The sequence below is a fragment of the Oncorhynchus gorbuscha genome, linkage group LG04, assembly GCF_021184085.1.
Source record: "Oncorhynchus gorbuscha isolate QuinsamMale2020 ecotype Even-year linkage group LG04, OgorEven_v1.0, whole genome shotgun sequence".
NCBI lineage: Eukaryota > Metazoa > Chordata > Actinopteri > Salmoniformes > Salmonidae > Oncorhynchus > Oncorhynchus gorbuscha.
The window spans coordinates 26,191,295-26,207,463 of NC_060176.1; the positions used below are offsets into that span (position 1 = coordinate 26,191,295).

Below are 16,169 nucleotides of genomic sequence, written 5' to 3' on the forward strand. Positions count from 1 at the left end.
ATGTAAGATCTCACACATTGTCACTTTTCTATTACTAATGGCAGTCAGGATAGGTAATATCTGACACACAAACAGGTATTATGCTGACGTTTTAACAGGTCAGATAAACATACCCAATTATGGTCTCCCCATCAAACGACTGAGGCTGCCATCTGGCAAAAGCATCTCCAATCCATCTGTAGAAATAGGCAGAGTTGATGCAGAGCTCATCAGTGACACATGGAAATAAAAGGGTGTGGCTAATACCAGACATTTGTGCTCTGCTGTATTATTAGTAATCACTCTGGATGTGTTGAGTGGATGTGTTGAGTACCAGTTCTCTCCTCATCTCATGCATCTGCGAACACATACACACATTCCCTGTTCTATTACAAATGGCAGTTAGGGATAGGTGATATCTGACACACAAACATGTACTAGGCTGTTGGTGAGCAGGCAAGAGGTTTGAGGTGAGATCTTTGACAGAGCCCCATTGATTGACATAGCAGCCTAGATCAGCCCCTCATCAAAGATACTGGTCGGTCACACACAAACACACACACACACACACACACAGATTACATTATCAATGTTGGTTATGATTAGCCTGGTGGAACCAATCTGATCTCTGCGTTCACCTTTCTATTTCACTTCAGATATCCTAAAATGTGAAGTGAAATAGAATGGAGAACACAGCGATCAGACTGGTTCCACCAGGCTAAGATATGCCCTGGACATTGTACGCATCTAAGAAGTAGAAAATAAGCAACAAGTAATGTCAGTTTACATAAATTATGTTTAACAATTGGGTTATCAAATGCATCAAAGTAATAAAATGGGTTAACTTCTGTATTTGTACAAATGATGAGCTTGTGAAAGCTGTTGCCACTGATAGGTGAAGGTTGCTAACAACTGGCTGACTATTCCATTCATAGGAATCCTCACAGTGAGGGCATGTCTGCATGGTGCTGATGAGGGCCCCCTTGCTGGTCTTCTCTATGCTGCATATTCGGCTGCAAACAGGAAATCAAACAGTGTTTCCTAGCCTCAGTACAGTGGGCAGCTGGGAGAAGGTGTTCTTATTCTCCATGGACTTTACAGTGTCTCAAAACCTTTTCGAACTAGTGCTACAGGATGCAAAGTTCTTTTTGAAAAAGCTAGCCTTAGCTTTCCTATCTGACTGAGTTTATATAAGAGGGTGCCCATGGTTACGGATTTAGGTTTGTACCTGGTAGGTTCCTTGATAATTTGTGTGAGATTGAGGGCATCTATCTTAGATTGTAGGATGGCCGGGGTGTTAAGCATATCCCAGTTTAGGTCACATAACAGTATGGACTCTGAAGATATATGGGGGACAATCAATTCACATTTAGTGTCCAGGGCACAGCTGGGGGCTGAGGGGGGTCTTTAACAAGCGGCAACGGTGAGAGACTTGTTTCTGGAACGGTGGATTTTTAAAAGTAGAAGCTCAAATTGTTTGAGCACAGACCTGGATAGTATGACAGACCTCTGCAGGCTATCTCTGCAGTAGATTGCAACTCCGCCCCCTTAGGCAGTTCTATCTAGTCGGAAAATGTTGTAGTTGGGGATGGAAATTTCAGGATTTTTGGTGGCCTTCCTAAACCAGGATTCAGACACGGCTAGGACATCAGGGTTGGTGGAGTGTGCTAAAGCAGTGAATAAAACAAACTTAGGGAGGAGGCTTCTGATGTTAACATGCATGAAGCCAAGGCTTTTACGGTTACAGAAGTCAACAAATGAGAGCGCCTGGGGAATGGGGGTGGTGCTGGGGGCTGCAGGGCCTGGGTTAACCTCTACGTCACCAGAGGAACAGAGGAGGATAAGGGTATGGCTAAAGGCTATAAGAACTGGTCGTCTACTGCGTTCAGAACAAAGAGTAAAAGGAACAGATTTCTGGGCATGGAAGAATAGATTCAAGTAATAATATACAGACAAGCGTATGGTAGGATGTGAGTACAGTGGTTAACCTAGGCGTTGAGAGAGGTTTTGTCTCTAGAGGCACTAGTTAAGCCAGGTGAGGTCACCGCATGTGTGGGGGGTGGGACAAAAGTGCCATCTAAGGCATATTGGTCAGGGCTGGGGGCTCTACAGTGAAATAAGACAATAATCACTTACCAAAACATCAATAGACAAGGCATATTGACATTAGGGAGAGGCATGTGTAGCCGAGTGATCATAGGGTCCAATGAGTAGCAATAGATGAGTCAGGGAGCTGATTCTGTAGTCACTACTACACTAGGCGAGCTGGAGACATGCCGATTCAGACAGCGAGCGGACCGGGGCTAGCAGATGGACCTTCGGCAAAGTTGCAACGGAAAAGCCTGTTAAAATCACCTCGGACGATTGCGTCGGCAGACCAGTCGTGATGGATCAGCAGGGCTCTGTGTCAACAGTAAAGGGTCCAGGCCAAGCCGGGAGATGGGCCTAGCTCGAGGCTAGCTCAAGGCTAACTGGTGCTTGCTTCAGCACAGAGACGTTAGTCAGGAGTAGCCACTCGGATTGCAGCTAGCTAGCTGCGATGCTCCGGTGTAAAGGTTCAGAGCTCCGGTGTAAAGGTTCAGAGCCCCTGCAACCCGCTAACTAGCTAGTAGCTAGTTAGCGGGTTGCAGGAGAGTATATTTAGTCCGTAGATGGAAAGTGAGAATAAAATATATAATACATATATACGAGGAAAACAATATTTACACGGGACAGGACTGGACAAGACAAAACATGCGTCCGACTGCTACGTCTACTCAGAACAAACAGGGTTATGATACCCACCGTTGCTCCTTCTGGTAGGTCCCAGGGTCCATTCATGACAAGGGGATCAGTCTAGCACCCTACTGTGCATTTTGTCTAACAGAAAACAGGGTCAACGATTGTCATTATCCCTCAATTATAAACATAGCTTGAGAAATAGCAATCTCTTTTGGAAGCTCATTTAAAAAAAGATGTTAACCTTTATTTAACTAGGCGAGTCAGTAAAGAACAATTACTTATTTTCAATGACAGCCTAGGAACAGTGGGTTAACTGCCTTATTTAGGGGCAGAACAACAGATTTTTACCTTGTCAGCTCAGGGATTTGATCTTGCAACCTTTCGGTTACTAATCCAACACTCTAACCACTAGGCTACCTGCCGCCCCAATGTTTTCCAGATGTAGATTGACTGGCTCCAGATTGGATTAGATTCAGGGCGGTGATGCCGTTAAACTATGCAACCAACTGTGACATGTTACACTACGCAACCATCTGTGACATGTTACACTACGCAACCAACTGTGACATGTTACACTACGCAACCAACTGTTACATGTTACACTACGCAACCATCTGTGACATGTTACAATACGCAACCAACTGTGACATGTTACACTACGCAACCAACTGTAACATGTTACACTACGCAACCAACTGTGACATGTTACACTACGCAACCAACTGTGACATGTTACACTACGCAACCAACTGTGACATGTTACACTACGCAACCAACTGTGACATGTTACACTACGCAACCATCTGTAACATGTTACACTACGCAACCAACTGTAACATGTTACACTACGCAACCAACTGTGACATGTTACACTACGCAACCAACTGTGACATGTTACACTACGCAACCAACTGTGACATGTTACACTACGCAACCATCTGTAACATGTTACACTACGCAACCAACTGTTACATGTTACACTACGCAACCAACTGTGACATGTTACACTACGCAACCAACTGTGACATGTTACACTACGCAACCAACTGTTACATGTTACACTACGCAACCAACTGTGACATGTTACACTACGCAACCAACTGTTACATGTTACACTACGCAACCAACTGTGACATGTTACACTATGCAACCAACTGTGACATGTTACACTACGCAACCAACTGTGACATGTTACACTACGCAACCAACTGTGACATGTTACACTACGCAACCAACTGTTACATGTTACACTACGCAACCAACTGTGACATGTTACACTACGCAACCAACTGTGACATGTTACACTACGCAACCAACTGTTACATGTTACACTACGCAACCAACTGTTACATGTTACACTACGCAACCAACTGTTCCATGTTACATTATGCAACCAACTGTGACATGTTACACTACGCAACCAACTGTTACATGTTACACTACACAACCAACTGTTACATGTTACACTACGCAACCAACTGTTACATGTTACACTACGCAACCAACTGTTACATGTTACACTACGCAACCAACTGTTCCATGTTACATTATGCAACCAACTGTGACATGTTACACTACGCAACCAACTGTTACATGTTACACTACGCAACCAACTGTTACATGTTACACTACGCAACCAACTGTTACATGTTACACTACGCAACCAACTGTTACATGTTACATTATGCAACCAACTGTTAAATGTTACACTATGCAACCAACTGTTACATGTTACACTACGCAACCAACTGTTACATGTTACACTACGCAACCAACTGTTACATGTTACATTATGCAACCAACTGTTAAATGTTACACTACGCAACCAACTGTTACATGTTACATTATGCAACCAACTGTTACATGTTACACTACGCAACCAACTGTTACATGTTACATTATGCAACCAACTGTGACATGTTTTGCTTTGGCCCTGGATTGGTTTGAGTTTGTTGCTGCTCAACATAAGTTAGCTACAGTAGTTCCACCATAGCTGCATCCATATTTGTGCCCTAGACATAAGTTGCACCTAGGAGGCTAATGTGACTGTTTTGTACACTAACTTAGAGTGCCATGGAAATATGATGAAATTGCTCAAGTAGGAAGTAGGAAAATATATTTTCCATATTATGATGTCGGCAAATTTACTTTAGAGAGATGGCAATGTTGTCATTACTGTTACTTGCAAAGTCTGCCAAAAATAGCTAGCAATGCTAAAGTAAGCTTGATAAAATATGGAGGTCCCCTCAAACTATCTTAGCTGGCTAAAGTTTTACTGCATCTAAAGTGAATCTGGCGACATCACAATCATGACAAAAGGTTTTTCTACTACTATTTGCCTTCTTTTGAAATGTTACCAAGTCAAATCCGAGTTGTATTGAGCTAGCTACTTAGGTAGCTAACGTCAGCTATGGTAGCGATGATGGTGGTATGGATTATCAAGATATACATAACCAGATACATAACCAGTAGTCTGCTGTATGGTCTAGCTACCAGTATATCCAACCACCTTTTCCTTCAGCAGGGCATGCAAACCATAGTTGGTCAACACGTAGGTAGGGCTTTTTAGTCTCAAACTTTTGACCTTTGAACGCGTTGGGGCGATGAAACAACAGAGCCCCATTCAATGAAGGGAAGTGAAGTGGGCAGAGGGGTGATTTGCACGTTGGGGGGCATGATTTGTTGACATAACTGTAATACAAACCCAACCTTCATTTATTCATTTAGGCACTGAGGTTCCAAACTCCGTTTTAGACGAGACTGACTCCATGATCAAAATAATCCTATTTACACTTTGTAGTCAATTTTGACACTAGAATAAATGTTTCTGACTCATATCGATGCCACGTAGGCCATTTTCAAAAAGATTTGTGGGTTTTTAGGGGCAATACAAAGTATTACAGATACAGTGTAAGGATTTATCTGACGCTATTGCAAAAAGTAGAACCATAGTAGATATATCTCTATTTTCTGGTTAGAGTATTATGGAGTGAGGGCCCTGGCCTGTTCCCAGAGGTTTGACTGGTGCTGTTCTCCCCGTAGTTAACTATTCTTCAGGTTGTGTTTGAATCTAATTATGAGCCAATCCATCTCCCCTGGCGTGTGAAGAGAGGAGCAGACATCTACTAACATGGTCTCCAACCTTAGCCCTTGAAAGAGAATACTCAAATAATGAATAATTATGCATTCTGGTGCGATCTTCCAGGAGTTAAAACAGACATTCCTAGTAGTCTCTTCTATATTGTGTTGTGGATGTAAAAGTATCCTGCTATCCCAGTTCAAGGTACGTGAATATCCTAGCCCTTTTAATGGAACGATGCCAGACCACCATATTACTTAGCACATTGTAAATATGGGTTCCCTATTGACCTGTGGGTTGAGACGGCGTATTTATCTGGAATGAGTTGAGCCCTCCTATACTTAGCAAGAGCACGAGTTGTAATTTACCCGTAGTGATCCGAGTGTATCACTTCCTTTAGCATCTCCCTTGGCCCTATTTAGTTTTAATGGCTTTGGTTCCTTTGCTCGAACATTTAAGATGCTTGCATTTTGTGAATACGTAATTATGGCATATTGTGCCTGCTGACTATAGCAGAAAGATCGCCTGTCCACTTGCATTAGGGTAAATTGATTGTGTGAGCAGCTCAAGACGGCATTCACTTTGGCCTGGTTTCAGATGTGTTGTATGGCCTTGCATTTTTCACATGGTGCTACTTGGGGGTGGAGGTTGTGGCTGCTTTTGTGGTGTTACATGACCGGTGGTGAATTCAAGCCTCATCAAAGAGAGCACAGGGGATTTATGTGTTCAAAAACTCCCTGTCATGAAAGCACATTTTGTCTTCTCTGCTGTTCCCTCCATTGACTCGCATGTGGTATTAGCATTTTTTTGTTTCCAAATGCTGCAAACTGAAAGTGAGGTGTTTTGTGGAGCTCTTGTTAAGAGCATGCTGAACACTACTACATATACATATTTATAGTGAGGATCCTGCGGGGACATCTTTGATGTGCAGAGGAACTAGTCAATAGGAACTAGACATCAATTCACCAATAGGTGGCGCCCATTCCTCAAAGGAACTTTGCACTAAAGTGGATGGTCAGCAAATCAGTCTAAATGCTTGCATACATTTGAATTATAACTTGTGTTTTATTATGAGTTTATCTATGTTTGTGTCTTTGTTCAATCTTAAAAGTCCAACGCAGGCATTTTTTTTATCTCAATATTAAATTGTTTATTGGTAACAATGAAGTACCTTACTTTAATTGTTTTTAATTCAAGTGGTTTAAAAGAAACAAAAATAGCTTCTTAGCAAAAATAATAACTTCTCAAGCATGAATTTTGCTATGACTGTCTGGGGGTGGTCTGAGTGGGGAGGGGAAAACTGAAAATGAGCTGTTATTAACAGAGAGGTTTGGAACGCCCTTTGTTTTGGTCTCTTTACTAATTTACCGCCTGGTGAAGGCAGGCCAAAACTCCATCCCACCAAAACAGCCTGAAATTTCAGATGGCCTTTTCAAATAGCTCTGACAGTAGAAGGACATAATCATAATTTTGAGAATTTGACAGTATCATTCCAACCTCATGGTAAATATATATAAAACATAGGGAAATCACGTTTATGACTGCACTGGGCCTTTAATTTAAACTTAGTTTACTTTATATAGTTATTGTCAACTAATGTGACTACTCAATAGTAGTTTTATGGGCCATCAGCATTTGTCTTTTTTATTATTTTTATTATTCATCCTGTTTTTATTGGTAGTAGATCTTGGGTGATCAATCTTGATGCCCTGGCTCTGTGTACAGGAGGTTGGTGGCACCTTAATTGTGGAGGACGCGCTCGCGGTTAGTTGCTGGAGCGGAATAAGTGGCATGGTAGCAAGTACATCAAACACATGGTTTCCATGTGTTTGATGCCATTCAATTTGCTGTGTTCCAGACATTATTATGAGCCATCCTCCCCTCAGCAGCCTCCACTGTACAACGCACCAAAATCAATTTATTTTCTTGAACCCAAACAAGTTGGATGGCTCAACAAAGGGACCGCTGCTTTGTAATTCCTCTCTATTTGCTCTCCAAAACAAACAGGCTGCGCTGAGGCAGGCGGCTCCACTTGGACTGCGCCCTCTAACCCCTCACCTCTAACCTAGTACACGCAGCAGCATGCTATGTGTATTCGGCTGTATGCTGTGTGTGTTTCAGGCTATGGCTGTGTACAGTGGAATCTAGCAGTCAGAGCAGCATGTGTACCTGAGTCACCTATGGAGTGGGCTGGGGCAGAGTGATCTGTCTGACCCAGTCGCTGGCCTTGCCCGGCTCTCTCTCATGGACAGCCTTATCTGCAGAGCAGTGTGTGGCTCCACAGTCCAGGATGCTGCTGCTGGCATAGGGGTATCCCACAGGGACACAGAGACCCATAACAACACACAGAGACTCTGAGCTGAGTTGAGATATGCCGCTGTCGCTATTGTGTACATGACAGAATGTCTCAAATATTGCTGCTACTAAAAACTCCTGGAATTGATTGTAACACAGCCAGCTCCCTGACTTAAGTGTAAAACGGCCCTTTCCAGAATCGTCTGGTGTCCTCAAGAGTAGAATGCCACGAGTTGTGCATGCCTAGATTACAGTGGAATGTGATACCAGCTTCAGTGTGGATGGGACAAGTACTTAGGAAATGTGAGGTACTGTATGTTTACAGTCTATCAAATTGGTAATAAGCATGCCTGCTTCCTCTCTTCCATGATCTTAAGGAAGATATCCTTTTCCACAGGTGTGAGGATGGATTTATGTTATTGTGTGCTTAATTAAGAATTTGACATGTTTCACAATGACCTTCTGAGGCGAGAGTAAGTCATTTTTAAATATGTCCCATCCATCGAACTGAAGGGAATCATCTGCTTGAAGGAACAAACATGCCAGCACAGCTCTTTCTGCTCCTAGTTATCTCGATGTTAAAGCCTCTCGGGAGTCACATTCAAATCATTACAAACTCCGAGCTACTTATTTGGCACGCACTAATGGTCAGACGTGCAACAAGTGTTCCTAGCTTCCTCTGCTTATGCCGTGCCAGATCCTGTAACATATGTCCCTCTGTCCGTGCCGTGGCACCTGCACCTGCATGCCGACGCTTCTCCCCAGGACGCAGTCGCCATTGTTGATCCGAGAACGTTTGCGGACGGACAGCTTGCCCTCTGGTTCACCCGCCACATGCCAACATGACGCAACCTATCTGTTCATTATGAAAGAATAAGCATGTGCTTGTTCTTTTGCCTGGCTCTTTTCGGTGGCGCACATGTAGCTGAACAGATGTACATTTAACACGCCTGGCTCTGCACTCTCCTGCCAACCTGACCCCAGGGTGTGCCATATACATACCCCCTCTACGCCCCTTGCCAAATTAGAGGGGAGTGGAGAGGGGGGAGTTGGTGTAACAACGGAGGCCTTGTGCCGGGCGCATGGCAGGGCAGTGTGGGGACTGTGGGGGCTGTAGATGGACTCGTGGAGGCGCTGGGAATGATCTGGCAGGCAGGTGCTCCTTTTGTCTCTGGGACAGTACCAGCAGACAATAGCCCCGGCACTGTCACTTTGCTCACTGACTTGATACACTGGAGCAATGGTTGCTAGAGGGCCTCAACTTTGACCCCAAGGCAGTCTGGACAGGCGAGACCTTGCGGGGCTGGTGTGTGCAGCTTGAGACACACGCTGTGGTGTCAGCGGGAAAGAAAGGCAGAGATGGAGGTCCCAGATTCATTGGTTTTATTTAATCAGTCTGTTTAATGAGGTGAGCTGCATACGATTGGAAAAAAACTCAAATATATGTTCTTGTTGGGACTGGTGAACAAAATTGGGAAATTATTAACATTAATCGCTTGTGTTTTATATGATAGGAATGATATACTCTTTGGCATAAAGTGACCCGATTCAAAGACAATTACATGCTAGTCTATTCCAAATGTCACAAAACTTTGAGGCAACTTTGCCAGGACCTTGTTTGAAATGTGAAAATAACACATTATTTTGATTAGCTGGAAATGTCTTTAAAGCGTCAAAGGATTTTCCTGACGACACAGGCCTGTCTATTGACATAATGTCTCTGATGCGCCCAGTGGGCATCATATAGACACACAGACATATTGGTACCCACCAGAAGAATGTATGTTACTACATGCTAATTAAACTGGTTGGTCGAAAAATATGCTATAACGATGTTAGTATAGCTATCGTCTGTTGTCCAAATGGGTGTCCTCTATATGAAGAGTTTCATTCCAAAACGCTATATATCCATTTTCAGAAATGATGGTAAATGAGTTTTTATTGTTTCAAGAAATGTATGAAAGAGTGGTGTTTTTGCACTAATTATGGCATTCAGTTGTTCAATGTATTTGTTTAAAATCTATCACTTGATGGTTTCATTTCAGAGACAAATAATCATGTTTTTTTGCAAAACGCTATACTGAGTATACCAATATATTTTTTTTGTTGCCCTCAGATGAGCCTCAATTCGTCGGGGCATTGACTCTACGAGGTGCTGAAAGCGTCCCACAGGGATGCTGGCCCATGTTGACTCCAATGCTTCCCACAGTCGTGTCAAGTTGGCTGGATGTTCTTTGGGTGGTGGACCATTCTTTATACACACGGGAAACTGTTGAGACTGAAAAACTCAGCAGTGTTGCAGTTCTTGGCACAAACCGGTGCGCCTGGCACCTACTACCTACCATACCCTGTTCAAATGCACTCACATTTCTTGCCTTGCCCATTCACCCTCTGAATGGCACCCATCCACAATCCATGTCTCAATTGTCTCAAGGCTTACAATTCCTTTCACCTGTCTCCTCCCCTTCATCTACACTGATTGAAGTGGATTTAACAGGTGATTTCCATAAGGGATCCTAGCTTTCACCTGGATTCGCCTGGCCAGTCTATGTTATGGAAAGAGTGGATACCCTTAATGTTTTGTGTTTTCAGCGTACAGTGTGTATCCGCCTCAGAGAAGTAAGTAGCACTGCTAGGATTTACAGTCAAATGTTAACATAAAGAACTGTACAATTGATACATTTGTGACATCAATAAAAACATTCAACAAATGAAAAGATTCAATACAGTGACATCAGATCTGTAAGTTAAACGTTTGACATTTTAGTAATTTAGCAGATGCTACTATCCAGAGCAACTTACCGTAAGTGCGTTCATCTTAAGATCGCTTTGGTGATACAACCACATACCACAGGCAAACAGGATATGAAAAATCTATTCCAAGCTGAACAATGGATATATAGCATTGAGCAACAACAACATTTTCATACACATCTATGAGTCTAAGAAAATCTGCGAACAGTCAAATATACACACGTGAAGGTAACCATATGTGATCATTTCTGATGAAAAACACCAATGTGAAAAATGGGTGGATATAGCATTTAGGAAATAATCTACTCATATACATAAGTGCATGTAGAGTTACGGAGGGAAGTGAACTTGCCATATTGTGGCCTACAAGTCTTTTTTAATCCTATCCTTCAATAAACATAGGCAGGACTGTATTTATCAAACTCGCTTCCAGTATGCACACATGAATTAATAATTGATACCACATAGCAAATCTGTTCCCTTAATACCAATGCAGCGAGGGCCTCTTATGAAGACAATATGTTTAATTGCAAAGTAACGCAAACGATGCGTCCTCTGGTTTTGTATGCCTGTATCTTATGGAGCATGAAATGTAAACATGATTATATATGACTATATGAACCAAGTTAGAGGGGAACTCAACACACCGCCCCAACTCCTGCCACCAGCAGCTCACCTCCTTGACCCTGATGCAATGCTTGACGAGTTTCCTCTCCAGCAGATATGTGGGTCAGCGGTGGGGGGAGAGTGAAGCGTGCCCAGCCTCAGACGGTGACAAGATGGTGACCAGTCCTAGACCAGTCCCAGTGACTCTCTCTCAACGGGAGGCCACCATCTCCCCAGAGCACTGACCTCATTCTCCCTTTCTATATGAAACTCATTAGTTGCCCATACAATGGCCTTTGACCCCCCCAGCCCCTCCCTGCTGCTGAGTTCACAGCTGTACCAAAAATAAGTTTTCTGGTGGGAGGCTGGTAGTCAGTAGGGGGTGGTTGGACTGTACAGTACATCAGCTGTTTGTGTTTTGTTTGTGGTCAGCCTCGGCCGACCTCTTCAGTGTTACATCCCTTGGGGCAAGCAGAGCAACCAGACCCGGCCACCCATGGTCATTTTCTATTTGCCCTCGCGTCTCTGATACAATCACAGGGTGGTTCAGGTCATAACAAACAAGAGCACTCGTTTCATATGGAATTGGTACAGTAGCATCACAATGACCCTGTCTGGACTTCAATCTGTCTTGTAGTGAACTGATTGAGAGCTTCCACGAGTCTTAGAAATGGCCGAGATGAGTCTCTGTGTGTCTTGCATTCTGTTTTGTCTTTCATTTAGCGAGACATCTCATCTAGGTGCAAATGGACAGCATAGGTTATCCAAAGGTATAGTGGTGGGAGTTGGGGGTGATTCAAGTTGTGACGTGTTTTTCTTAGCCATTAAACATGGTGGAAATGCCTGCAAATACAAGTGTCTGTGGAGGTTGACATCATAAGCAGAGGCAAAACTGGAGTGGTTTTATTCATGCTTCCAGTTTGTCAATGTAGTGACTGAAGGGCATGAATGAGCATGATGCATCTCATTTTCTGTTATTATCAACATGCATTTGTCAACCTTTGTTTGTTGTCTAATTGAGTTTGTTTGCCAACAGTTTGTGTGAAACCATGTGGAAAGCAAACAAGCGGACTTTCCCAAAAATGCCCCCGATCCCGCCCCGCCCCACCTTTTGTTTTGTCTGTTGATGGCCATTACTGTCAACAATAGCAAAGTAAGTGCAAGTTATCTTGTTATCTGTTGTGTCAGCTTTGTTCACGCTGAATGTCTCCTCGGAACTGTCCAAGAAGTCTGGCTTTTGTAAAGTAGCAGCAACAAAAACAAAAACAAAACAAAGATATCACTCCTGAATGTCAAGTGTGAGGGGAGAGTCAAGAGCTGGTAAAAAGGCACAGAACAAATGTGACCACCACCACCCTCCTTCCCTGTTCCCCCTCACCTCTTCCACCTCCACAACCCCACCCTCCAGTGAAGATACAAGGACCTCTTTTATGCTGGAACAAATGTCGGCCCCCTCAGTACAGTTAGCAGCAACAAAGGGAATCAAAGCTGGTGTCCATGAATGGCCGCGAGGTTCTGGCACGGTGCTCAGGGGACTGGAGCGTGGCGCTCGCACCCAACCAGCAACAGATGGGGGAGCGGAGAAGGTGCCACAGGCACCAGACTGAGCAGGGGGAAGACCCCCATTATCATAGGGACGGACAGAGAAGGGAGAGGGCTGGGGTGACAAAGGTTAAGAGAGGAGAGTGGCCAAACCCGATTTTGGAATATGAGTAACGAAATCACCCGGAAAGCGGTGAAAAGAGACCGTGGGCCGGTGTGGAGGAGCAGATGCTTGGCAGGCTCTGTGGCAGTAATGAGAGACACGCTCTGGCCACACGTTAGTCACGTCACAAAACAACGTCAACCAAACTCTGAATTGGTTCAATTAGTTGGAAGTAAGCACCCTGTAACAGTGGAAGAGTATGCATGCTGCCATGCTCAGATTATTTATTTGCACTTCATTAGGCTGGAGCATGGAAATCATAATGATTCAATGATATGTCTGAGCTACTACAGACAAGGCCCGGACTTCACTCTCCAATGCCATAATACATACTGTAATCATCATACTTATACTGAGATCAGGTATACGAAACAATCATATACATCATTTAGGTTTCATTTGTTTCACAACCGTTGAAGACATTTTTTTTTTAAAGTCCTAACATTTACATCTCCTTTGTATCCATGAAACAGTGTTAACAAGCAGAATGGATAGATGCGTGGGTTGAACCAGACGCAGATGCATTGTGGTGGATTCAGTGGAGCACTGGTGGCAGGTTCACAAGGCTATGGGTGCATCCGGTCACACAGGGAAACATTCCTACAGGATCAGGTTAACAGGTGAGGAGTGATTCCCAGCCCTCCCCGAACCACGAGCTGAGTGGACAGCTAAATCACAATAATCTGTTTCTTTGTTTCTGGCCAACGGAGAGATCTCCATGAAAATTGTTCTACATAGCATGTTTTTAAGAGTTTCTGACGTTTCCTGGTTGCTCAAATTCTAACAGTTTGCCTAATTTTGGTTTTAAACTAAGCTTAAGATCGGGAAGCATAGAAATAGCGCGCGCGGAACACATCTACTGCGCGTTAGACGAGAAATCGATGAGAATGACATGTCACCCAAAAAGTTACCTGTTGCGGCAATTCATTAAATACATATTTTACTTGTTTTACGGGCTACACATACATTACTCGCAGAGAAATTACAACTTTTGGGTTAGTTGTATGGGGGGGGTGTAGCTACCTAGCCCTCCAATCAGTTGGTCCATTGACACAAAGACCGCCTGACCATGAGCCCTGTTTTAATTGCTCTGACAGCCCTTTTTTTTTTTGGCGCGCTCTGCCTCTGTGACCAGACTGATGACCATTGTTCACTAATATCTGCCCTGGCCCTCTCATTGTCCTCTGACATACGAGTGGCACATAGCCCACAATCGATTGTGGCATCTGCACACACACACACACACACACACACACACACACACACACACACACACACACACACACACACACACACACACACACACACACACACACACACACACACACACACACACACACACACACACACTAAATGGATATGGACGCGTAAGATGGGCGCGCTCTGCAGGGGATGAGAAAGGACGCACGTCCGCCCTATATGATTACAAAAACAAACCTCTGATACTGCATGTGGATACGTGTGTGTGTGTGTGTGTGTGTGTGTGTGTGTGTGTGTGTGTGTGTGTGTGTGTGTGTGTGTGTGTGTGTGTGTGTGTGTGTGTGTGTGTGTGTGTGTGTGTGTGTGTGTGTGTGTGTGTGTGTGTGTGTGTGTGTGTGTGTGTGTGTGTGAGAGAGAGAGAGGTTCCTGACGGGGACATGCCACCCATGAGTCCCGCAACCACAGTCTAGTGATTGCAATCACCGGGCTAGAAGTAATTTGCCGTAACGCAGTCCTGGAAATTGAAATGGCAGTTTTGATTGTCCCAGGGGAAGCGGGAAATCTCCTCGTCTCTTTAATTGTCCTCTGGGTTTCTCTACGGGTGGCTGGGAGGAGTAGTGGACAACCAACTACCAAGCTGCTCCATTGTTACAGGTTATATAACAGAATCAAAATGGTATCTGGCACTCCTCGTCAGCGCAATGGCAGACAATACTACTTACTCACTGAATAAATGTGAAACACTGCCCTGCCTTGGGAGCACTTGAGCATTAGGTTTGATAACCATTTGCATGAGAACCTACTAGGATAGACTATATCAACAGATCAGTTCTAGAAAGGGCTTTTTCAGGAAGTAAATCATTTTTTACTAATTGAGTGACAAACAGAAAGAAAGAGAGTCACACTCTATATAGTCTAATTGTATAGGCAGTAAACTATTGTATTTTAACGGTTTCACTCAACTCATTCTAATCAACCTAATAATTATGACACACCCCTCACTATTGTCATTGGTTGCACTAATTGCACTGTTTGTCTACGTAGCCTGATTCAAGCATTCATGACATAATCCTGAAGGAGGCACAGTGATGCCCAAACGTTGGTGTTTTACACAATCAATTACTGGGCGTTTATTTATATAGAGTGTGCGGACTGTCTTTATTTATTTTTATAGCTTACAGTTTATTCGCCATTAGTCAGCACCTCTACATTAAATAATTGTCTCTGTGTGTGCGCCAGCTCATGATCTTTGTTAATTGAGTGACTAACATCATGTGAAGTCGAATAGGATGTTATGAAGGAGCCGTTAATTCTACTGTGGTTTGAATGTTCTCATCAGGAAGTTTATTTTTGTTGACATTTATGTAATACATACAGTATTTACTTCCACATAGCAGCAACACGCCCAGGATTAACCAACCATTTTTTTTTGGTGAATGGGAAGAGGTGCAGGTGTCTACTAATGTAAACTTTCTCCCATAAAAAAAAAATAAGAGCCGTGTTGAAAGTTAATGAAAGTGGTTCTTAATGGCCTACTGTATACTGTTGTATAAAATGAAATGACTTCCCTCTTTTAGACGCTGGCCACCTGTGCTCTTTTAGGGAACCACCAGCAAGGGAAGTGTCTTTAGCAAACATGGTCCTACGCAGGGCGTGAGGTACAACGGATCTACAACAATCAGCACATACCTGATATTAGCACTTACACAGCCAAAGGTTCTTTTATATATTGTTGAAGTCGGAAGTTTACATACACTTAGGTTTCGAGTCATTAAAACTCATTTTTCAACCACTCCACAAATTTCTTGTTAACAAACTATAGTTTTGGCA

At 43.5% G+C, this 16,169-nt stretch overlaps 1 protein-coding gene across 1 annotated transcript in view; it reads left to right on the forward strand.

Moving 5' to 3' along the window:
- The window catches only part of LOC124033897 (two pore channel protein 2-like), a 51,870-nt gene extending 41,533 nt beyond the window's left edge, over positions 1-10,337 (forward strand). The window contains exon 25 of the mRNA XM_046346302.1: positions 10,191-10,337. The gene's annotated coding sequence lies outside the window, so the exon portion shown is untranslated. The remainder of the gene's footprint in view (positions 1-10,190) is intronic.
- Positions 10,338-16,169: the final 5,832 nt, after the last annotated feature.